General features: G+C 39.4%; 1 protein-coding gene across 3 annotated transcripts in view; it reads left to right on the forward strand.

Annotated features, from left to right (window-relative positions):
* LOC106539490 (calcitonin gene-related peptide type 1 receptor-like) overlaps window positions 1–23983 on the forward strand; it is an 87241-nt gene that overhangs the window by 16792 nt on the left and 46466 nt on the right. The window contains exon 1 of one of the 3 annotated variants that reach the window (XM_087708062.1): window positions 9514–9547. The exons of the other annotated variants lie outside the window; for them this stretch is intronic. The gene's annotated coding sequence lies outside the window, so the exon portion shown is untranslated. Of the gene's footprint in view, window positions 1–9513; window positions 9548–23983 lie in introns of those variants that run through there. 3 annotated transcript variants of the gene reach the window in all.

A 23983-nucleotide genomic window follows, 5' to 3' on the forward strand; every position in this document is an offset into this window, starting at 1 on the left:
ATTGCTGCTTGTTTCTGTAGTCTGTGGCATTTTGGCAAACTATGTTGTCAGCTGCAAAATTCTCATTCTCTCTCTCTCTCTCTCCCTCTCTCTCTCTCTCTCTCTCTCTCTCTCTCTCTCTCTCTCTCTCCCTCTCTCCCTCTCTCCCTCTCTCTCCCTCTCCCTCCCTCTCCCTCTCTCCCCCTCTCTCTCTCTCCCCCCCCTATGCTATGGGAGAAAGTATAAGAGTGGACATTGTCTAAAAAAGATCTTAAAATAATCAATCTTGTCTATTTTTGTTGCTTGAAAAGACAAGAAATAATCCCGGGAATGCCTATCATAACATGTGCTCATGCTTTTATTATACTTAGAAGTGGGCAAGATTTTGCATTCCAAATGTTGTTGGACAGCAACAACAGCTTCCAACATCATTCCTAGACTACTGAAAAATTTGGTGTTGCGACTCCATTGAACTATGATTAGCACATATTAAGTAAACATCAATCTGGGCTATATTTATGAGGAAACATGACTAGCTGAAACATATGTATTTATCTTACATACTAATGTTTGTTGTTCTTACAGTGCGCAGTGTATTCCTCATGTCCATCATAACTGAACATTTTCCCAAGCAATCAGTAGCCCATGTAATAAGTCTCACAGATTTCTTTGATGAGTCAAACTGTTTGTTAACCATACAATTGTAGAAAACTTTTAGAATTTGCTAGTTCCTTATATGTTCGGTATTGGATTAATAAAATGTCTTTTATATGGCGAATACTGTTGGGCTTTGTACCAGAGTTTATCAGCAAGTTTACAGAACTCTAGACATTTAATTCTGAAGATATCTCTCAGCTAGTTTTGGCAGCACATGGCTAAATTAGAAACTTCACAAAAGATGCAGCTGCAATGCCTGACATCACATCCACATTGAGTGCCCACTGCATTTTGCAAAGAAATGAGGCATTTTATGCATCTATACATTTAATAATTAAATTAAAAAATATAGAAAGTATATTCCAGGTAATTTCCTTCAGCCTTCCTGAATTAATGGATACTGGGCATCTTCCTTGACGGCCTTGAGAACTACCAAAACTTAAAACGTTTTCTCTACTCTGGAAAGCAAAAACCTAGCGGCTTCTTCCTTCTGTGTCCCTAAGCAGAGAAGTGGAAATAGGTTGTGCGTTACTCTTACTTAATTTTATTATATTTTTCCATATTTCCTTTCTTTAGACCAGAAATGGAAACAGTTACAAAAATGTCCTGGAAAAAAAGGCAGAAGCTGTACTCTTATTCTTTGTCTTGGATTATTTATAGCTTGCTGATTTTTATTGTGCAAAAAAAAAAAAAAATCTTAACAGAAAGGCCATTCTAATGAGATTCCCATCCCAATCACCAATAGGAAGTTGGAACAGTTGGAACAGCTTCTTAACACAGCAGCTAATTTACCTGAACGGAGTAGGCTCACTGAATCATTTTGAATGCCTGTCCTTTGCTGCTTTCCAGCCTGCCTCACCCTGACCTCCAGTTTCATTTTCCACACAATCTGCACATTTGGAAGGAAACATCTTTGCATTTTCTTCACTCTTGGGCTTTCCCCCCCATCAACAGAGCAGCCAGTTTCCTTTTCCTTTCTCAGACCCATTTAATAAGATGACTAATCTTTTCCATACAATGAAGTGCACATCAACAAACACAAGGAAGGACAACTAAGTGTATAGTTGTCGTTTGTTTAGAGAGAATCAATGTTTTAGGATTTGTTTAGGAAGAATCAATATTTTACAATAAAGAATGCACAAATAAGCCTGTTAAGAGTTCTCTGGTCTCCAAAATGTACATCTTCTTGGAGACATAATTTTGCTAGAGAACTGACAATAGTGTGAGTATTTCATAATTGCTGCAACTTCAGCAGCCTGGTGGAATAATAGACCTTCAGAAAGATACCGCTTCACTCTTTTCTTTAGGCGCACCAAAGATTGCATTTGATTGAACCATGGATTTTTTGTTTCCAAACTCAGAATGATGTGATTAATCCAAATTATCTTTATTTTAAACATCTTTACTTTAAAGGGTATATTCCATAGCTGTTCTGTTTAAAGTAGCGATTGCTAATATGCATAATTCTGGAGGAAAAAAAGAGTGCATGAGTGGAGGGAAAAGCTTAACTAGTTCATAGATACTTGGGCAGATGTTTGAAATCTATGATTACATTTACATTATAATACATTTAGAGTGGATTAATTTGCTTATGGTACAACTCGTGTACATGTTTCTGCCTTCTATAAGCTGCTGGATACGGCACCCAGCTAATTCACCAAGTTTGGAATATAATATTCTCTGAAATAACCTGCAACTAAATAAATATTTTTTTCTATTTTTTCTATTTTCTTTATTTCTTTTTCAGGCAAGTGATCAAGTGCAAATGTGCACAATATGCAGGACACATTCAATATGCATATCTACAAAAGGTATGCTGTTGAGCTTTTGGATTGGTGGTGATGCAGAAATTATGTTGCTTTGTTTACAGAAATAGAATGGAATGGAATAGAATAGAATAGAAATTTTTATTGGTCAAGTATGATTAGACACCCAAGGAATTTGACTTTGGTGCATATGTTCTCATTCATCCAGAATCATAAGATACAACATTTAGTGATAGTCATAGGTTACTAATAAGCAATCAAATCATACTAGGAAATAAATAAAACAATGTAAATTGTAAAGATACAAGCAATATGGTTATTGTCGTAAGTGGGAAGAGAAAGGTACTAGGAAGGAAGAGAATAATAATAATACAGTCTTAGTAAATAATTTGACAGTGTTATGGGAATTAGTTGTTTAGCAGAGTGATGGCATTTGGGGAAAAACTGTTCTTGTGTCTAGTTGTCTTGGTGTGCAGTGCTCTATAGCATTGTTTTGAGGGTAGGAGTTGAAACAATTTATGTCCAGGATGTGAGGGGTCTGTACATTAGTATTTTCAGGCAGAGAAGACTGTTTTTGCTGTTATATCAAGCACTGAAGTGAATCCATTGCTGTTATGATATTTGAATGTTTGAATGTTTATTTCATTTATATGCCGCCCTTTTCCCCTGAAGGGGGACTCCGGGCGGCTCACAACTCAAACCAGGGAAGGGGGGATACAGACAAATTAACAACAATACAAAAACAATACATGATTTAAAAGCACACAACTATCATACCATTCGAGGCGGGGCAACGGTTCTTTAGCCCCAGGCCTGTCAGAACAGCCAGGTTTTAAGGGCTTTGCGGAAGGCCTGGAGGGTGGTGAGGGTGCGAATCTCCACGGGGAGTTCGTTCCAGAGGGTCGGAGCAGCCACAGAGAAGGCTCTCCTCCGGGTAGTCGCCAGTCGACACTGGCCGGCGGATGGAATTCGGAGGAGGCCTAGTCTGTGGGATCTAATCGGTCTGGTGGAGGTAATTGGCAGCAGGCGGTCTCTCAAGTACCCAGGTCCAATACCATGAAGGGCTTTATAAGTGACGACTAGTGCCTTGAAGCGTATCCGGAGACCAATATGATCTCTGCTTGCTTCTATGAGTGGTTGATAAGCCGATACCTCAGCCTGTCAAAAGTATGCTTAACTTTTTGCTTTCATCATTTTCTCTGGGAAATTTGATTTCAAAAGAAAATTATCTTTGGTTCCCCTTCCACCCTATCCAATCCGTTGATGATGTATTCAATTTGGATTGCCATCCCATCTATTTTTGTAGCCCTAGGACGAAAGATAAAGGGGGGGGGCTTGCAACAATATCCCATTTGTTCCAATGACACTTGGCCTGTTTTGAAGTTGTTCCATGATTTTTAATTAAGAGCTTCCCAAAAAACGTCTATTGATTACTTCCTCCTCCCCCTAAAAAAAATTGTATGTTTGATTATTTCACTTTTCCTACTATACTGCAATCTAATACCTCCTAACATGGCAAGTTGTAGAGATGAACCCAATACTGTATCATTGTATTAAAACAGCAACCACTTCCATATTTGATTCTCTCCGGGTTAATCTTGGAGTGGGTTGAAGATAGCAGTGTTTAAGCCAGACCAAAAACTGAACTGGAGAATCAGTATTCCTTTGTGGGGTCTTTGGCTGTATTGTCTTCTATTAGTATCAGTAGTCTCCTTCTCTGACATTCTCATTTTCTTTTTCAAACATGCCCTTCTCTTTTTTTCTTGTCACAAACGTTCAGAATAAATACATTGCAGAGGGCTTTGAAAATTATACTAAAGGTCATAAATTACCCACCTAAAAGATCAGGCATGAGTTATAGGCTTCCTTATTTACCTTTCATTTTTCTTCCTTTGTCTCATAAGCTTTTTCCTTACGGCTTCTAATTGTCTTAACCAGGTTGTTGGGCAGACCAGAGTTAGCATTAATTCCCAAGGAAAACAAATTGCTATATCGTAGTTTTAGATTCAGAGCAATCCAATTTGAGCAACATAGCAAGCTATATTCACATCCATCTGGAAATCAAGGAAGAACTATCGTATTTTTCAGAGTATAAGATGCACCTTTTTCCCTCAAAAAAGAGGGTGAAAATCTGGGTGCGTCTTATAAACTGAATATAACATTTTTGGCCTCCTGAAACCCCACTCTTTCACCAAAATGGCTGTGCATAGCCTTTAGGAGGTTTCCAGAGTGCTTCTGGGGGCTGGGGAGGGTAGAAATGAGTGAAAAATGGGCTCGTTTTTTGCTAATTTTTGCCTCCACTCCCACCCCCAGGAGCACTGTACAAGTCTCCTCAAGGTTATTCATGCCCCTTTTTGGCAAAAAAAAGGGGGCCGTTTTCTGGAGGTCTGCAGAATGCAGAAACTTTTTTTTTTAATTTGCCTCTTCAAAATCTTGGTGAGTCTTATACTCTGAAAAATACAGTACTTTCAACTGTCAAATCAGTCAAATTCTGAACCTGTTTTGCAGCAGAGGCCAGGAAGAGAGGGGGCAGTCACCATATTGCTGATTGAAGAAAAGTATCAATGATAATCTGTCAAATCTCAAGAGTCTTTCTAGGCCTTCCAGAAGACACCAGAGATTGGACTCTCCTGCTTGAAATAATATCTTCCATCATGGAGATCCAGTCAGGCTGGGAGAAAACTTGACTGTAAAAAATATGATTTCTGTAACACAGTTATCAAAGTCTGGAATGCCCTATCCAATTCAGTTGTCTCAGCTACAAATTTTCACACTTTCAGTCACAAATTGACTTCCCATAATTACTTCATAATTAGGTGATCAGTAGAGAGGGTTAAGTGCACTAACATGCCTATCGTCCCTGTCATTGTATTTTTACTCTCTTATTCTTGTTATTGTTTTTGTTTGACAAATTCCAATAAATAAATAAATAAATAAATAAATAAATAATAAATAAATAAATAAATACCATGCAATTCTCTTTTACTTCTCTTTGTAGTCAGTGCTTTCATTGACCTAAAGTCAGCATTTGACTTAGTCCCTAGGGGTCTGTTGGGGTCAAAACTGCTTAAAAGTTCTATTGACAGACATTTGTTGTTCTTAATTAGGTCCTTGTATAATCAGACCTCCAGCCAGATCAGGTGGTCTGCAGGGAGAACTCTCTAATCCTATCCTGATTAAGAATGGAGTAATGGCAGGGATGTGTTCTGGCTCCTCTTCTGTTTAATATATTTTTATCTGACCTGGCTGGTTACATTGGACATATTGAGTCCCACGCCCCGAAGCTGACAACTACAAGATCCCGTTTCTTCTCTATGCTGATGATGTGGTTCTCCTTTCATTGTCAAGGCCAGGACTGAAAAGATTACTTTCTGCATTTGGGTCTTACTGTGTTGAAAACCATTTGGCTATTAATTATGATAAATCGAAAGTATTAGTGTTTTTACTAGAGCCTGGAAATTGTATAACTGGGATATCGTGGCAATGCTGTTAAGCAGGTTTTCCATTTTAAGTATTTAGGTATTCAATTTCAGAACACCGATGCCTGGACACCGAACCCAGATGCTGAACTCGGCCTCCTGTAGTCACCAGCAGATTTTAAGATTCTTTTATACCCAGGGTAGCCAGTTCATTCCTTCTGCCCTATGTATTTACAAAGCCAAAATGTTGGCCCAAACCCTTCACGGTATTCCCATATGGATACGGGGCTTCAAGGATTGCATTGAAAGAACCTAAGCTGCTTTTCTTAGAAAACTTCTGGGTCTTCCCCCTTGTGTTGGTTTTGCCCCGATGTACCTGGAATTAGGCATTCGATCGGTGGAATGTATGGCCTGGATTAACACCTTTAAATGGTGGTTTCGGGTGCTTTTTCTGGCAGTTCCTGGCAGCTACCTCTCCCTGGCGTTCGTGGACTCCCATATTTCTTGCTGGGAGAAAGAATTGCTGAAGAAACTACATCTGCTAGGTTTTACAGAGGATGCCTTGGGAAACTACGACCTTAAGGACACCCAATTTAGGGTAGTCCAACGGGTTGTGGATATTGATTTACAATATCTACGAGCCAGAGCCAGCAAAACTTACCCCCCCCCCGACTCTCAACCAACTTAATAATTATGGATTGAGGATGGCTTCCTATTTTTATACTTTAACCATTCCCAAGTATAGAAGAGCTTTTTCTTTAGCTCGCTTTAATGTCTTGCCTCAGCACTTATGGATGGTCATTTTAAGAGTCTCCTGATTAACTAGAGGCTATGCTCTTGTGACAGAGCCAAGGTTGAAACCGTGGAGCACGTCCTTCTATTTTGCCCCATGTATAACGCAGACAGATCTAAGTTACTGTCTCTTCTTGAAATCGTCCCTTCTAGACCTAATGGCTGTAATTTGTTTGTATATTGCCTTGGAGATGGCTCCTCATACATCACCTCTCAGGTTTCCAAATTTTTCTTAAGAGCTGTAACCATTAGAGGAGAACGCTGTAACTTCCCTCAGTTAAGCTTTTGGTGACTGCTATGATGCTATGATCAATTCTCTTATGTCTCTTTTGTAGTACTCGTGTTTTGGTCTGTGACCGTAAATAAAGTATTATTATTGTCTCCTTGTAGAATTAGTAAGAATGCTTAGCAAGTATGAGGGACAGGAGTATCAATAAAAGTAGATCATGCCAAACCAGTCTTATTTCATTCAACACAGTGACTAAATTACTGTATTTTTCTGAGTATAAGAAACACCTTTTTCCCTGAAAAAAGAGGGTGAAAATCTAGGTGCATCCTATACACTGAATACAGATTTTTGGCTTCCCGAAACCCCACCCTTTCACCAAAATGGTTGTGCATAGCATTTAGGAGGCTTCCAGAGTGCTCCTGAGGACTGGGGAGGGCAAAAATGAGCAAAAAATGGGCTGTTTTTTCCTCATTTTTGCCCCCCCCAGCCCCCAGGAGCACTGTAGAAGTCTCCTAAAGGCTATGCATGCCTCTTTTAAACAAAAAACGGGCCCGTTTTCACAAAAAACAGGCTGGTTTGGGGAGGTCTGCAGAGTGCAAAAACTTTTTTTTAATTTGCCTCTTCAAAATCTTGGTGTGTCTTATACTCCAAAAAATATGGTAGCTGTTTATGATATTTTTTAAAAAATAGATATTTCATTAATTTTTTTATTGTAAGCTCCATTAAATAATCTCAGAAGGGAAAGGCAAAATATAGTTTGTATGTAATATGCATGAATACACATAAACTAAAATGAAAGTTACAAATGCTATGTACGAAGAAGTTGGAAGTAGGGATAAAAAGCCTGAGGCAAGTTTTTCATTATTTGAATTGAACTTTTTATTATTAATTCAATCTTGGCGTATTTGTTCTGAGAAATTGAACTAGTGTAGCTCTCTCAAAGATAAATATGAACTTTACATTACCAAATGCAATTTCTATGCTTCTACTTTTTCAAAAGTTTAAAGCCGATGGATATAAATTGATACCTTTTTTATGTCAGATACTTTGAAACCTTGTTCTTCCATTATAGTCTTCAATTTACAACCACAATTGAGCTCAACATTTCTGTTGCTAAGTGAGACATTTGTTAAGTGAATTTTGCCCCATTTTATGACTTTTCTTGCCACATATGTTAAGTGAATCACTGCAGTTGTTAAGTTAGTAACATGGTTGTTAAATGAATCTGACCTCCCCATCGACTTTTCTTGTCAGAAGATCACAAAAGTTGATCATGTGAACCTGGGACACTGCAACCGCTATAAATATGAACCAGTTGCCAAGTGTCTGAATTTTGATCATGTGACCATGGGGATGCTGCAATGGTCATAAATGTGAAACAGTCATAAGTCACTCTTTTCAGTGCTGTTGTAACTTTGAACGATCACTTAACAAACTGTTGTAAGTTGAGGACTACCTGCTGTTGATATTTCTGCTTTTTAGATTTTCCTTTAAGTTTTTAATTTAGTCTAGCTTCCTGGAGGTGATTAGCTCTTTTTAATATCCGCTGTCCTTTCTCCTTTCCTATATTCTGGATATTGCTGTCTCTTTATTCCTTATAACACCAAAATTTAGGGAATAAATTTTGTTACAAATAATTATGTCAGAATCAATGCCTTCAGTTTTGTTCCAATTATCGCACCTCTTGAATAGAAAAGAATAGAATAGAATAGAATAGCTTTATTCTAAGTCCAAGTGTGATTGGACACACAAGCAATTTGTCTTGTTTAATTTGTTTAATGTGAAATCCACATTCAAAAGAGACCAGAGTACTGTGCTTAAAAGAGTTGGTCAAGACAAAGGGTTTTCTGTACCTGCTCCATCTCTTTCCCCATGATTCTGTTGATTATTCATTATCAAATTTATATCAAGCCTAGCAACCGTATATAATATATTTCCTCCAAGAGAATCTGTCCCTAACCTGATCTCTCAGATCTTCCTAAAATGCACCAATAAGCATAGTAACTGAGTCCGCCTTCCTTGATGCTAGTCACCCTCTTGTCTTTTCTCCTACCTTTCCCAACTTTAAAACTTTCTCCAGAAAGCTAAGTATTCACATAATGTGTCCAAAGCAAGAACATTTGAGCCTGGTCACTTGTGCCTTGAGCGAGAACTCTGTGTCTATTTATATTAATTGTACAGAAGGCCCAGAGGTGGGTTGCTAATTTTTTATTATTGGCTCTCGCATGCTTGTGATGCTTCTGTGCATGTGCAGAAGCCTCTGGGTGGGTGGGTGGAGCCTCCCACCACCACTACTTCCAGTTCGCCCAATCCGGGCCGAACCGGCAGCAACCCACCTCTGGGAAGGCCTCTTCCCACTTGGATCTAGTCACCCTGTTTAATTCTTGCTTGAAAATTATACAAGCCTGATCCTAGGAAGAGTAGTAGAAAATAGGAATGTTATACAAGTAATCCTTGACTTACAACTACAATAGGGACTGGAAAATTCATCCTTAAGCAGTGCAATCAATAAGCGAGACATCATAAAGTTGACTTGCAACTTTCATTGCCAGTTTCCTGGACTTTGCTGCCAAAAGTAAGCTGGGTAGGACACAGATCACATGAGCACAGGATGTTGCAACCATCATAAATGCATAACAGTTGGCAACCACCCAAAGCATGATCATGTGACTATGAGGATGCTGCAATGGCAATCAGTGCTAGTTGTAAGTAACTTTGTATACTTTGTTCATTATAAGTTCAAATGTTTGCTAAAAAAATGGCTGTAAATCAAAGACTGTTGTATCTGAATGGTTCTGCTTTAAGCCTGACAACTCTGATTGTAGAAACCAGTGAAATATGTAGGCCAAACTGATGATGTAATATCAAATGCCAGTTTAAAAATTCCATATGGAACTATTCATTTAATACCTAGGCATTTCTTCCTGTCCTGTTATATGAGAAGTGTTCTAGATTATTCATTTTAGAAGAGCTGGCACAGGATTTGAAGTAAGATCTGGATGAGAAAGTCAAGCAAAACTGGAGGAAGAACTGAGATTCAGCTAAATTAAATCTACTAAACCTATCAGGACATTTTTCTTCTAAATATTACTTTTGGAAGATCTATCTTTGTCTAGGAACAGAAAAGAAATCCAGCATAAATTTATTTTATATCAACATGCTATGATCCACTGAAGTATCTACCACCATACTTCAGGCTATAGCAGGGCAGAATTCATTTTGTAGAAGTTAGCATCCATTCAGGAAAGACTTGGCCAGAAATGGCATAAACAGCATTTGCTTATGCGGTGATTTCCATTCATTGGTCCTGGAAAGATCAGTGGAAATTTCCTGTATCTTCATCCATATTATTTTTTCATGGGAATCCAAACAGAGAGAACAATCCATTTCCGGACTTTGTTTTGTATGTTTTCATTCATAAATCCATTTTGTCCAGGTTCCACATTCTGACAGAATAAGAAATATTGCATTCCATTTTATAATTTGAAAACTATTTTATCCATAAATTGTGAGTTTATGTGTGTGTTACTGCAAAATTGGAAAAAGCTTTCTGATGTTTGAGTCTGGGAAGTACTAAATTTATCTCCTTTTTTTGTCAGAATATGATACAGAGGAATTCCCCAAACATTCCTATTTGTAAATAAGCTGCAAAAAGAGGGAAAGATGTGATACTCTTTTCCAGTTCATGTGGATCTGCTTATTTAACTCAATGTGCCACTGCATTACAACATTGGATGAGAAAGTCCCAGGGTTGAAATACAGCAGGTTATGGAGAACCGGTAGCAGAAATTTTGAGTAGTTCAGAGAATTGGCAAGTAGCACATCTGACTGGTCCCAGAATGGGATGGGAATGGAGATTTTGCAGTATTCTTCCCCTGGAGTGTGGTAGGAATGGAGATTTTGCAATATCCTTCCCCCAGGAATGGGGTAGGAATGGAGATTTTGCAGTATTCTTCCCCTGGCTTGGGGTGGGAATGGAGATTTTGCAATATCCTCCCCCCAGGAATGGTGTAGGAATGGAGATTTTGCAGTATTCTTCCCCTGGAATGGGGTGGGAATGGAGATTTTGCAATATCCTTCCCCGAGAAGTGGGGTGGGAATTCTAATTATTCTGTGTGCATCCTTAAACTCCTAGAGTAAATATAGGACCATGGTTCTCAACTTTTTCTTCACCATGTACAGTAGAACCTCTGGTCACGACCATAACTTTGGTTGCACATCGATTTGGTCATGACCTGAACTTAATTTTGAAAATTTGGTGCTTGCAAAAAAATTGCGTGGAAGGGAAAATCAGCCACAGGGAAAAAATTGTGAATTTTTCTGGTTGGAAACATATTTGGTTGTGGTCAGAAGGGTTCATGACCAGAGTTTCTACTGTACTCCCTTTAAATATGGATACCTGAGACTTAACTCCAGATTTAAGTTGTAACATTTCTTCAAGCCTTCATGGATCCCCTGTGATGATATCATGGACCCCCGGATCTACAGGTTGAGAACCAGTGATATAGGATATAAGTGAATGAGCGAAAAATGATAATTCTAAAATGAGAACATTTGTACTGCATTTTAATCTTTGTTGTCCTTGAAATAGGAACTAGTTGAGGCTTTCCTTATGTAATGATGTGAAGATGGTTGGATTTATGATTCCCCAAATTCTCAGCTAGCATGAGGAGGAACATTTGAACTTATTTTCACCAATACAACAATCCCAGATTTCTTTACACAATAGTCTCTTCTGTTTGAAAGATGGAACAGAAGGAGTATGGTTTATGGTTTTATGGTTTTATTAGAATTTGTAGGCCGCCCTTTTCCCTGAGGGGACTCAGGGCGGCTCACATAAAACTGGGAAGGGGGGGATACAGACAACAAAATAGAGACATATACTAAAATGGTAGGCAACATACATACATCATTCGGGAGGGGTAACTATCCTTATCCCCAGGCCTGGCGGGCGAGCCAGTTCTTCAGGGCTGTGCGGAAGGCTTGGACGGTGGAGAGGGTACGGATCTCCACAGGGAGCTCGTTCCAAAGGGCCGGGGCCACCGCTGAGAAGGCCCTCCTCCTTGTAATTGCCAGCCGACATTGGCTGGCCGATGGAATACGGAGGAGGCCTAATCTATGAGATCTTATGGGTCGCAGGGATGTAATTGGCAGAAGGCGGTCTCTCAAGTATCCAGATCCACTGCCATGTAGGGCTTTATGGGTGATTAGTAGCACCTTGAAGCGCACCCGGAGATCGACAGGTAGCCAGTGCAGCTCGCGGAGGATGGGTGTTATGCGGGCGAACCGAGATGCACCCGCGATCACTCGCGCGGCTGCATTCTGCACTAGCTGAAGTCGCCGGATGCTCTTCAAGGGCAGCCCCATGTAGAGCACATTGCAGTATTCCAGCCTAGAGATCACTAGGGCCCGAGTGACTGTTGTGAGAGCCTCCCGATTCAGGTAGGGTCGCAACTGGCGCACCAGGCGAACCTGGGCGAATGCCCCCCTGGTCACAGCCGTTAAGTGATGGTCAAATGACAGCTGCGGATCCAGGAGGACTCCCAAGTTGCGAACCCTCTCTGAGGGGTATAGAATTTGACCCCCCAGCCTGAGTGATGGAATACTGGTCAAGTCTTTGGGAGGAAAACACAACAGCCACTCGGTCTTTTCCGGGTTGAGCACAAGCTTGTTAACCCTCATCCAGTCCATAACGGCCTCAAGACCCCGGCTCACCACATCCACCGCTTCATTGAGTTGGCACGGGGCGGACAGATACATTTGAGTATCGTCCGCATATTGATGGTATCTAATCCCGTGCCTGCGGATGATCTCTCCCAGCGGTTTCATGTAGATGTTGAATAGTAGGGGGGATAAGACCGACCCCTGAGGCACCCCATAATTTAGGGGCCTAGGGGACGATCTCTGCCCCCCCACTAACACCGACTGCGACCTGTCCGAGAGGTAGGAGGAGAACCACCGTAACACGGTGCCTCCCACTCCCACCTCCCGCAGTCGTCGCAGAAGGATACCGTGGTCGACGGTATCGAAAGCCGCTGAGAGGTCAAGGAGGACCAGGATGGAGGGATGTCCTTCATCTCTGGCTCTCCACAGATCATCCATCAATGCGACCAAAGCGGTTTCTGTGCTGTAGCCGGGTCTGAAGCCTGACTGGAAGGGGTCTAGGTAGTTTGCTTCCTCCAAGGACCGTTGGAGCTGGAAGGCCACCACCTTCTCAACAACCTTCCCCAGGAAGGGAAGGTTGGAGACAGGGCGATAACTATTAAGGACAGCTGGATCTAAAGATGGTTTCTTCAGGAGGGGTCTCACCACCGCCGCTTTCAGTGCGGCGGGGAAGTTCCCCTCCCGAAGGGAGGCGGTCACTACCGCCTGGATCCAGCCTCGTGTCACCTCACTGCAGTCCCTGACCAGCCATGAGGGACACGGATCCAAAGCACAGGATGGTACCTGGTACCATCTCTTCCCTCTAAACAGTTGATGGTGAATCCTCATGTATAACTGAATTGATAATTCAGATTATCTATGCAGGACTTCACCCACACTTGTTGCCATCCTCCTGAGGATTCCTCTACGACATTTGCTGCCTAAGGTAGAGGAAATATAATGCCCCCTTTCTGTTCAGCTAATTGGGGTAATAGGCAAAACTCATTTTTTTCAACACTGTGGATCCTTGGTGATCTTTGAGCTTGGTGTTTTCAAATATATTTCAGCATACAACTAGGTAACATCGCCAAATCTAGAGGGAGTAGGATTTGCTTTCTGTTTATATAGAGCTTGCCCTATCAATGTTAGTGGGAGGATTGTTTTCTTCTTAGTAGATCCTTGACTAGGCTGTTATACCTTGTCAAGTATATACTATATATATACTGTTTAATTGTTTTCTGAATTTGTAATTCCTTGATTGGGGTATTGTTTACTGCTTGATTGGTGGTCTGGTATTAATGCAATTTTTTTCAACACTAGAAATCTGATGACTTTCTCCAGGATGCCTAAGTGGCTAGTTTAGCAAGTGTCAAGGCAATGTGCAATAAACATAGTTGTTTGCCCTTGAAAGAAGTGGGGTGGGAAGAAGGCTAAGAAAGATCCATGACTTAAGGTTATGACTTCATTTCCCAAATGGCAGCATCTAATCTTGATCTTGCTCAATTTTCATTTGAGAAGATTGATTTGTTACTTTATTTATCTATTTACAAGATTTATAGCTATTACAATCTACCAACTCTGAACAACAGTAACTGCAAAAAACTTCTATTGACACCATTGTTACAGGATGTAGCATAATGTTCTTGCCAAAGCTCAACTTCAATTAAATTCAAGAGGTTTGTGATTTTCAGCTACTTAATAAAGCTTAACTTAGTTCTAAATATTTCTAATGTTTTCAAAATAGAAATTAACTCATCCATCTTCATTTCAGCCATCCCACCAGGAATGCTCTGTATCAGTAAACATCCAAACTTTTCATATTTTATTTGGTTCATATCACAAGAGCCTTATATATAGTAAGAAGATGTGGAAGAGAGCATGAGACTGAGTTCTAGTCCTCCAACATGGGTTGTTGTAGGGAAAATTAGAAGAAGAAATATTATACATGTCCATTGCCTTGAGTTACTTAAATAACAATAAAGGCAGGATAAAAATCAAGTCAAATCAATAAATAATGAAGTCACTCAAAAATGCATAATTTTTATCCAAATCTATCAAGTTAGTTTTTCAATTCAGCAAATCCAATAAAAATAGGATGAAAAGCTCATCCATGCTTTTCACCCACCAGCAAAACATTTTCCTTCTGTCCTCGTTGGAAAGGTTCTGAATCTAACAATAGTCTTGCTGTGTACAATAAGTAGCATCAGCAGAAAAAGAAACTGGTATGTATGTAGCAGTTGCCAAATAAAAATAATAAGCAGAAGGGAGACTTGAACTCTTCCTTCAGAATTAAATACTGTATCACAGTTAATTCTTATATATTGTTGCCGTGGAGGGATGTGGTAATAGTTTTTAGTGTGACTACATAGCTCTGCTTTCTGAAGTGAAATGTATTGTTTAAGAAGGTCAGTATTTTTACCATCATTTTAAATTCAAAAGTAAATACCATTCAACAAAATCTTTGACAACAACAAAATTGTCTTTCTTCTTCAAGCGTCTGTCCCTTTTACTGCTTCACCTTTTACAAGGAAAATCAATAGCTTTTCTCAGTTGTCTTTCTTAGGCAACAGAAATATCAAGTCAAATAAGATTATTAGTGAAAGACCAGAGACCAGAACTAGTTAAGAACACTCAAGAATATTCAGTTAAAAACTCTAGAATAAAATAATAAATAACATTTATTATTTTATTCTAGAATTTTAAACTGGATATTCCTTGAGTGTTCTTAACTGGTTCTGGTCTCTGGTATTTGGCTGTAATAAACTTACTTGACTTGAAACAGAAATGTCATTTCCTGTATTTTTCCCATTTAAAAATTTCCAGAACGGTTCTATTAATCAGTTAGCAGAGAAAAAGGAGGGTAGGCTGTAAAAAACTGTTTTGACTGTTAGGACAACTGTTCTTTTTTTCAACTTTAGCAAAATAACTATTTCTATGATCCTTGTGAATTCCATGCCCTTGTATAGCATCAGCCAGAAGAAAGCATTGTTTCTGATTGTCATAAACTGATGGAAGATTAAATGGGATTATCTCTTCTTCATAACAGTCCTTTGAAATAAATCTAGAGAAATGGCTTGCATAAACCAAATCAGAGAGCATTACTACTGAGCAAGAACCTAACTCTGTTTTGTCCTAATTAAAACCCAGCCCTGTAATTACATTTTAGAAGACAAGGATTTCAATCAACCTAATTTAAATCACAAGGGGGGGAGGTGTAAAATAAAATAATTAATCTAACTTGCTTCCCAATGCTAGAACACAAACACACATACATATGGCATAGGGACTCACTGATTAATTCCTCAAGCAATGTCAGTTTATTGCTAAAAGAAGCATGAGGATATTAATTTGGATATGCCTTTAATTGTTTTATTTATATGCTAAGTACCTTTAAAATAGTGATGTGAAACCAAAAACATAAGCCAACAAGGTAAAAGCAAGCCAAAGGAAAAGGTGACATAACCAAGGTCAACCAATAGTAATTCAGTTTCCAACCACTTCAGATGGGCTTATCCAGCAACCTATCCAATGCCTAGGGCAGTGGTTCCCAAACTTGTCAACTTTAAGACTTGTGGATTTCAACTCCCAGAATTCTCCAGCCAGCAGAGCTGGATAAAAGTATATAAGCCCAGCTTCACTGATTACAGGTTTGAAAAGGCAACGTGGCTCCACCTGCAATCAAAGGCTCGGATTGGAACGCAGCAGGGGAATGGGGGGGGGGTGTATGGCAGAGGAACTGCTTTCAAGCCATTGGAAAATATATCCAATCCAACTTCTGTGTGTGCGTGTGTCTGTTTGAGAGAGGGGGGAGAGAGGGAGGAAGGAGGGGGAGAGAGAAGAAAAAGAATGAAGGAAAACTTTTTCGCAGAGGAGGAAAACAAATGCTGTCACTTTAAATCGGAACTAAGCATGCCTGGCTGTGGAATTCTGGGAGTTGAAGTCCACAAGTCTAAAAAAATTTGAAACCCCCGTGTCAGTGCCTCACCAGCCATAAACCTAACTGCACGTCCTTCGAGGATTGTATTTCTTTGCAGTCATCTGGTTCTTAACACTCTCTCTGAGACAACTTGGGGATTTATCTGTGCCCTTAGAGTCACCTGAATCATAATGAAAATTAGTGGGAATCAGTGCAAGAAGGGAATGAACAGATCAATAAATGGTCCCTGTTAAGGGCCACATGAGTTCTGGAAAAGGAACCGCAGACTGAGAAAGAGGTACAATTTTTGCACACCCTTGACTTTACATGGTCTTTATAGCATAATGTTACAGAACACTATGTAAATTCAACAATCCTCAGTGCTTTTGGCTGTATTCCTTTGCCTTAACAACTGTTTTAATACTTTAAAGCTGCTGGAAACCACAGGTTTAGAATGCCAATCGAGTGCCAGATATCTTTTTAAGTTTTGATATCTCTCCCAATCATGTTACTTCAGCACTATTGTTGGTCTTCAGATTAAAAACTTTAATAACAACATTTTTGGGTGTTTTCAGTTTTTTTTTTTTTTTTTGCTATATGTATGGCAACGCCTTGGGAGGGCAACGCCCTGTACTTCCTTCATACACATTTGTGTTGGGTCGGGGGGTGGTGGGTATGGCAGAGTCACAGATAATATTTTTATGTTTTTAAAATTAAGGGTTACTCTTAATGAGTATTACAAGTACGTCCATTGTAAGACTCCTCATTTAACAAGTTACTTAAGAAGTATGCAAATAGTGTAATGGACCCAGGTTGCAACCATCACTACAATAATCCTACAACAGCAGAGATGCACAAAAACACCTCTTTGCTACTATCAGTGTTATCTATTTTTGTTGCCCCAATGTGGCAGCCCTTGTAAAAAAAAAAATCAAAGATGTTGTCACAAAAAGGAATACATTCTCTTTTGCTAGGCACCTAATAAAGCTTTTGTACTGAAATGCCTCCTTTGATCTGGTTTTTTATGTGAATGATATAGCATAAAAATAATGATTTGCAATAAAGATTTTAGAATAGAATGGAGCTCTTTATTGGCCAAGCGTGATTGGACACACAAGGAATTTGTCTTCAGTGCATAAGTTCTCAGTGTGCATAAAAAATACATTCCTGAAGAATCATAAGATGCAACACTTAATGATAGTGTGGTATCTTATGATAGAATACTAAATAAGCAATCAAAATTCGGCAAGAGCCAAGGTGGCGCAGTGGTTAAATGCAGCACTGCAAGCTACTTCAGCTGACTGCAGTTCTGCAGTTCGGCTGTTCAAATCTCACCGGCTCAGGGTTGACTCAGCCTTCCATCCTTCCGAGGTGGGTAAAATGAGGACCCGGATTGTTGTTAGGGGCAATATGCTGACTCTGTAAACCGCTTAGAGACGGCTGAAAGCCCTATGAAGCGGTATATAAGTCTAACTGCTATTGCTATTGCTATTGCTAAAATCATACTAGGAAACTAAATAAAACAATATAAATCGTAAAAATACAAGCTGCAGTCTTAGTAAATAGTTTGACAGCGTTGTGGGAATTAGTTGTTTAGCCGAGTGATGGCATGTAGGGAAAAACTGTCCTTGTGTCTAGTTGTTCTAGTATACAATAACCGTGATGGTGAACCTATGGCATGGGTGCCACAGGTGGCACACAGAGCCATTTGTTAGGGCACACGAGGCGTTGCCCTGTCAGCTCCAGTACACATGCGCATGCTGGCCAGCTGACTTTGGCCTTCTTTTAAGGCCATTTTTCACTCTCTGGAGGCTTCCCTGAAGGCTCCGGAGGGCAAAAAATGGCCCTACAGACAAACTGGAAGTCACCGTTTCCAAACTTCCGGGTTGCCCGTATGGCCATTTTTCGCCCTCCGGAGCCTTCGGGGAAGCTCCTGAAACCTCTGGAGGTCCTCCAGGGGGCGGGGGGCTAGAAAGCCTCTGGAGCCTGCAGAGGGCAAAAAAAAGTGTGCCAAAAGCGTGGGGGGTGTCACGTACGCATACACACTGGTGTTGCACGGGCATGCATGCTGGGGTCACATGTATATCATTATGGGTGTGGGCACATCTGCGCATGATCCCCCTGCTTTTGGCATGCGATCCAAAAAAGGTTAGCCATCAGTCTATAGTAGTACCTAGTAGTCCTCATCGTTTTGAGGCTAGAAGTTAAAACAATTTATGAGGGGTCTGTAGCTATTTTCACAACCCTCTTTTTGACTAGTACAGTATACAGTCCTCAATGGAAGGCAGGTTGGTAGCAATTGTTTTTTCTGTAGTTCTAAGTATTCATTAAAGTCTGTGTCTGTCTTGTTTGGTTGCAGAACCAAACCAGACAGTTAAAGAGGTGCAGATGAGATACTCAATAATTCCTCTGTAGAACTGAACCAGCAGCTCTTTGGGCAATTTGAGCTTTCTGAGTTGGCGCAGAAAGAATATTCTTTGTTGTGCTTTATTTGATGTCATTTTGATGTTAGGTGTCCATTTTAAGTCTTGAGATATGATAGAACCCAGAAACTTGAAGGTCTTTATGGTTGATACTGTGTTGTCTAATATTATAAGAGGTGGTAATATAGGAGGGTTTCTCCTAAAAAAAATCAGATCTATATTCTCTATTGTTGTCATTTATTTCTCTCTTAGTGAGTCCACGCAAGGGGGTTGTTACTACTTTTTAATTCACAGTTTAGCACACATTTTTAATGTAATGCTATCCAAACTAACTAGGACTAACTTTGCTTAGGTTCAAATATCCAACAAAGTCACTTCTATTATAATATGGATCTTGTGTGACATGTGCCTATTTGCAGTATTCCACCCCCATGCACACACTTGAACATTCATCTGCTGTGCCTCCAACAGTGTGGGAAGATTTCGTTAAGAAAATTGCCTCTTTACATGGTGAACTGTTAAAAATCCCTATTGTGTGAATCGGTTAGAAACAACATTCCACCCTGTTATGACATCACTTAAACAATATAGAATCTTAATCAATTCACAACTGCAGTATTTTGAACCAACAAGCAGAATTGTAATCGAAATTATCTAGCTCAACTTTTTCTTATGTAGGATCTACAATAGCAATAGCAGTTAGACTTATATACCGCTTCATAGGGCTTTCAGCCCTCTCTAAGCAGTTTACAGAGTCAGCATATCGCCCCCACAGTCTGGGTCCTCATTTCACCCACCTCGGAAGGATGGAAGGCTGAGTCAACCTTGAGCTGGTGAGATTTGAACCGCTGAACTGCAGATAGCAGTCAGCTGAAGTGGCCTGCAGTACTGCACCCTAACCACTGCGCTACCTCGGCTCTATACAGTGTGTAATTACAATAGTGTAATAGAGTGTGCAATAAGCTTCCCTTAACTGTTTCATTTCTGTATGAATATCTCCAGACAGGTCCACCCCAAAATATTTGCTTAACTGCTTCCAGATCCAGATTCCAAGTATGACTTCAATCAACTTATGTCTGGTCACAATAACAGAATAACGGTGTTGGAAAGGACCTTAAAGGTCTTCTGGTCCAACACCTTGTCAAGGAGGAGACCCTATACCATTTCAATTGGTTGTTCAATCTCTTCTAAAAAAAACCTCTAGTGTTGGTGCACCCACAACTTCTGGAGGCAAGTCATTCCACTGATTAGTTGTTTTAACTGTCAGGAATTTTCTCCTTAGTTCTAGGTTGCTTCTCTCCTTGGTTACTTTCCATCCATTGCTTCATGTCCTGCTTCCAGGTGCTTTCAAGAATAGGTTGACTACCCTTTCTTTGTGGCTGCGCCTTAGATATTGAAACACTGCTATCATGTCACCCCCTAATCCTTTTCATTAAACTAGATGTTCCCAATTCCTGCAACTGTTCTTCATTCATTTTAGCCTCCAGTCCCCAATTATCTTTGTTTCTCTTCTCTGTACTCTTTCTAGAATCACAACATCTTTTTTTTATATCATGGTAACCAAAACTAGATGAAGTATTCCCAATGTGGTCTTACCAAGGCATTATAAAATGGTATTAACACTTTATGTGATCTTGATTCTATCCCTCTGTTTATGTAGCCTAGAACAGTGTTGCCTTTTTTGGAAGCTGCTTCACACTGCTGGCTCATATTTAAGTGATTGTCCACTAGGATTCCAATATCCTTCTTGCAATTACTTCTATTAAGCAAGGTACCACCTATACTATACCTGTGCTCTTGGTTTTTCTTGCCTAAATGTAGAACCTTACTTTTTTCACCATTGAATTTTGTTAGATAGGGCCCAGTGTTCAAGTCTGTTAAGATCCTTCTGTACCTTCAGCCTATCTTCTGGAATGTTGGCTGCAGATTTGATGAGTTCCTTATCTATCCCTTCATCTCAATCTTTGATGAAGATATTGAAGAGTACTGGGCCTAAGACAGAGCCTTGAGGTGCCCCACTGCATATTTCCCTCCCTGTAGATGCATTTCATTAAGGACTAAACGTTGAGTGTGGTTGGTTTGTTGGTCCCATTCTTAAATTCTTGATCTTAGTAATCGCCTGCTATTAAGCAGCCAAAATTATTTCCTTCATTTTCCAAGCATTTGTTTTAATTCTGCTCTCTGGATCAATAGAGAATGACTCTCCCATGTTCTGAAAACTAGCTATTTGATATATAAGCACAGCAAATTGTCTTTTCCCTTAATTTATTTTCCTCTCAGAGCTTAGCTGTCTTAACATTTTTCTGGATGCGTTGTAATTTGTCCAGTTCCTGCTTACATGTTACTGTCCAGCTTTGGAATTAGTATAGATATACAATAGCCTAACTTGTACAGAATGGAATAAAAGTACTAATTCTTATAATTTGGCTGCTGTCAAATTATTTGCAGCCAAATATTTGGCACAGTTTGCCTATGAATGTCACATACATACATACCTTTATTCCAACTCTGCTTTGCTGGAGTCAGTTTATTCATTTTTTGAAAGCAGCATTGCTGATTTCTAGATAGGTACTTCATGCAAACTTCTGAAGAGAAACAGAACTGCCTAAAATGGAAAATCAAGTTTGATTTTCAGTGGTGGTGAAGCTAAACCTTTGCCCAGTAGGCCTGACACCCGTAACAGTCCTTGACAAATATCAGTCAGACTGGAAGAAAGTCTCATCAGAAGAATGTGTCTTTCATCAAAGTTTTTAACCATTAGTGAAATATAGGGAGACTAGAGAGATTCTTAAACAATGAGTTGTGAGTGTAGATTTGGAAACAGATATAAATCTTATGTACAGAGACATTAGGTCTTGGAGACTGAAATAAAGAACTATCTAATTAACTCATAACCTCATAGTTCCTTAGATATTGCAGAGCTTTATTTTGAATTCACCTTCATGTACTACTATCTCTCTTGTTAATGGGACAGCTTAATAAGATTCTCTTTGAAGAACTCATTTGCCACATGAGTCAGATACAAGCCAAAACAACTAGCTGTAATTTAAATTACCATGAATAGCTTTGGAAAGATGGGGTTCACTTTTTGTAATTTAAAATTTGTTTGTGATCTAAATTATTATTATGTCTCTTATTATAAAATTGTACCCAGTCATTGCACATAATCTAGCCCCATATGTGCAGCAACTTATAAAGCCCAGCATGAAATAGCTTTAAGCTCTTAGCAATATTTCTAAAACATTACAGTAGCAAGCTTGATTGCTTATCACCTTTGCATAAATATGTACCTATTGCTTTTGCCTTCAGTATTTTGACCATGGTGGTTCTTAACTGATTGATCAAACATTTCTTGCAATAAAAGGTAGTCCCCATTTACTGACTGAGTGGAGTTGGGACTGGCAACTCCATCACTTAAGCAACAAGGTTGTAAAGTGAAATATCACGTGATCATGCCCAAATTACAATGCCAGTTCATCAGTTCTGGTTACAGTTGTTAAGGGCAACATCACATGACCCCCATTTACAACCTCCTTCCAGCTTCTCCATAACTCTGTTTGTTAGAAGCTAACTGTGAGGGTGGCATATGGTGATCATGGGATGCTGCATGTGGTATGATGCATGATCAAATAGTGATCACGTGATTCTTGGGATGCTGCAATGGCTGCAGTGAACTGGTTGTAGATCTTGTTCCATGCCATGATAACTTTGAACACCTGCTGAACAAGTGGTCAGTATTGACATTGCATTCCTGTTAATGCAGCTTAGACCTATATTAAATATTTAAAAATAGTGAAACAAATTCACCACTGCTGTTCAGTGAGACTTAGATCTTAATTGATCACCTGTTTTGTATTTTGTTTTCTCTATAACTCAAGAGATTTATGTTTAAACCCCCCCCCCCCCGCCCTCAAAGATTTACCCTGAACTCTGCTATGTTTGGATTTTGTATAGCAAGCACTTGGTATTTTCCAATGTGAACTTCGTTTCATTGATTTCGTTCACTTTCAGCAAATGATTCTTGTCCAGCCAGATCATCCCTTTACTGGAATACCTTTGTGAATTCTGAAATTCAACCAACCAGTGGCTCTTTGAATTACAGCATTTAAGGATGAATTGATTCTAACTTGGTAGAATTATTGCATTTGTGGTAATAAATAATATATTATTTATAGATATGGTTGGCCGGTGCATGGACATAAAATTTATTGCTGTGAAACTACAATACATCTTCTCTAAGATAAAAGATTATAAATGCTATATCCACATTTCTTTTCATCTTATAGTATTGTTTAGTCTAAGTCCGTCTCCTTTGTGCCAAAAATAAAGTTTCTAATGTGTGTAGTAGAGATGGGTGGGAGGAAGCAGGTGACAAATGGACCCCTCAGTAATTCTTGGATTATAGCATAGCTACACACTGTTTTCAACTGCTTGCTCCTAACCATGTTTTTTTTTTTTTACTGCACAATGCTTTTTATTTTTAGTTTAATTTCCTCTCACAAACGCCTTTGCTAAGTTTCAAAGATTTCCCATTCTGTTCTAATGGAATATGTACAATTGTTCATTTTTAGCTTACTTCAATATTATTGCTTTGCACAGTCAGGTAGAATGACAGGGTGGAGTGACTTTGAAAGGATATGGGAGGTGGTAGCCTGTTTATACATTAGGGGAATGCTAATTGGACTTTAGGTGCCAAGTCTTAGCTGCTTCAGACTTTCCCACAACCACACCTTAAGTATATGAGCTTGACCCAAATTCATTACACTCTTTTGTCCACTTTTCAAAGAACAAATGAAACTGGCAGTCTTACATGTGAAGAAACTCATCTGTGCATGCACGCAAGTTTTTGCTATAAGATAGGAGATATAAGGAGATATATTCAAATTCGCTCCCATGTGAAGGAAGGTTGTGTGAAGCGATTATATATCGATACCTTTAGATTCTAGTCTTCTCTATTTATCCTGCTATTAAATAGGGAGTTAAAAATTAATCTTGCAGGGTAAAGAAGTTGTGGTGGGGAGGATAATTTTAGTTCATAAACAAAATGATAGGCAAATGACTTCAAATGATAGGCAAATAGCCATGGGAGACCAACTCACCCCAGATATACAGTATAGAGAAGCCCTTGAAACTATTCTGTCATTTATAAACAAAAGATG

The sequence above is a fragment of the Thamnophis sirtalis genome, unplaced genomic scaffold, assembly GCF_051295495.1.
Source record: "Thamnophis sirtalis isolate CommonGarterSnake01/CBP01778 unplaced genomic scaffold, rThaSir2_p1.2 scaffold_1, whole genome shotgun sequence".
Lineage (NCBI taxonomy): Eukaryota > Metazoa > Chordata > Lepidosauria > Squamata > Natricidae > Thamnophis > Thamnophis sirtalis.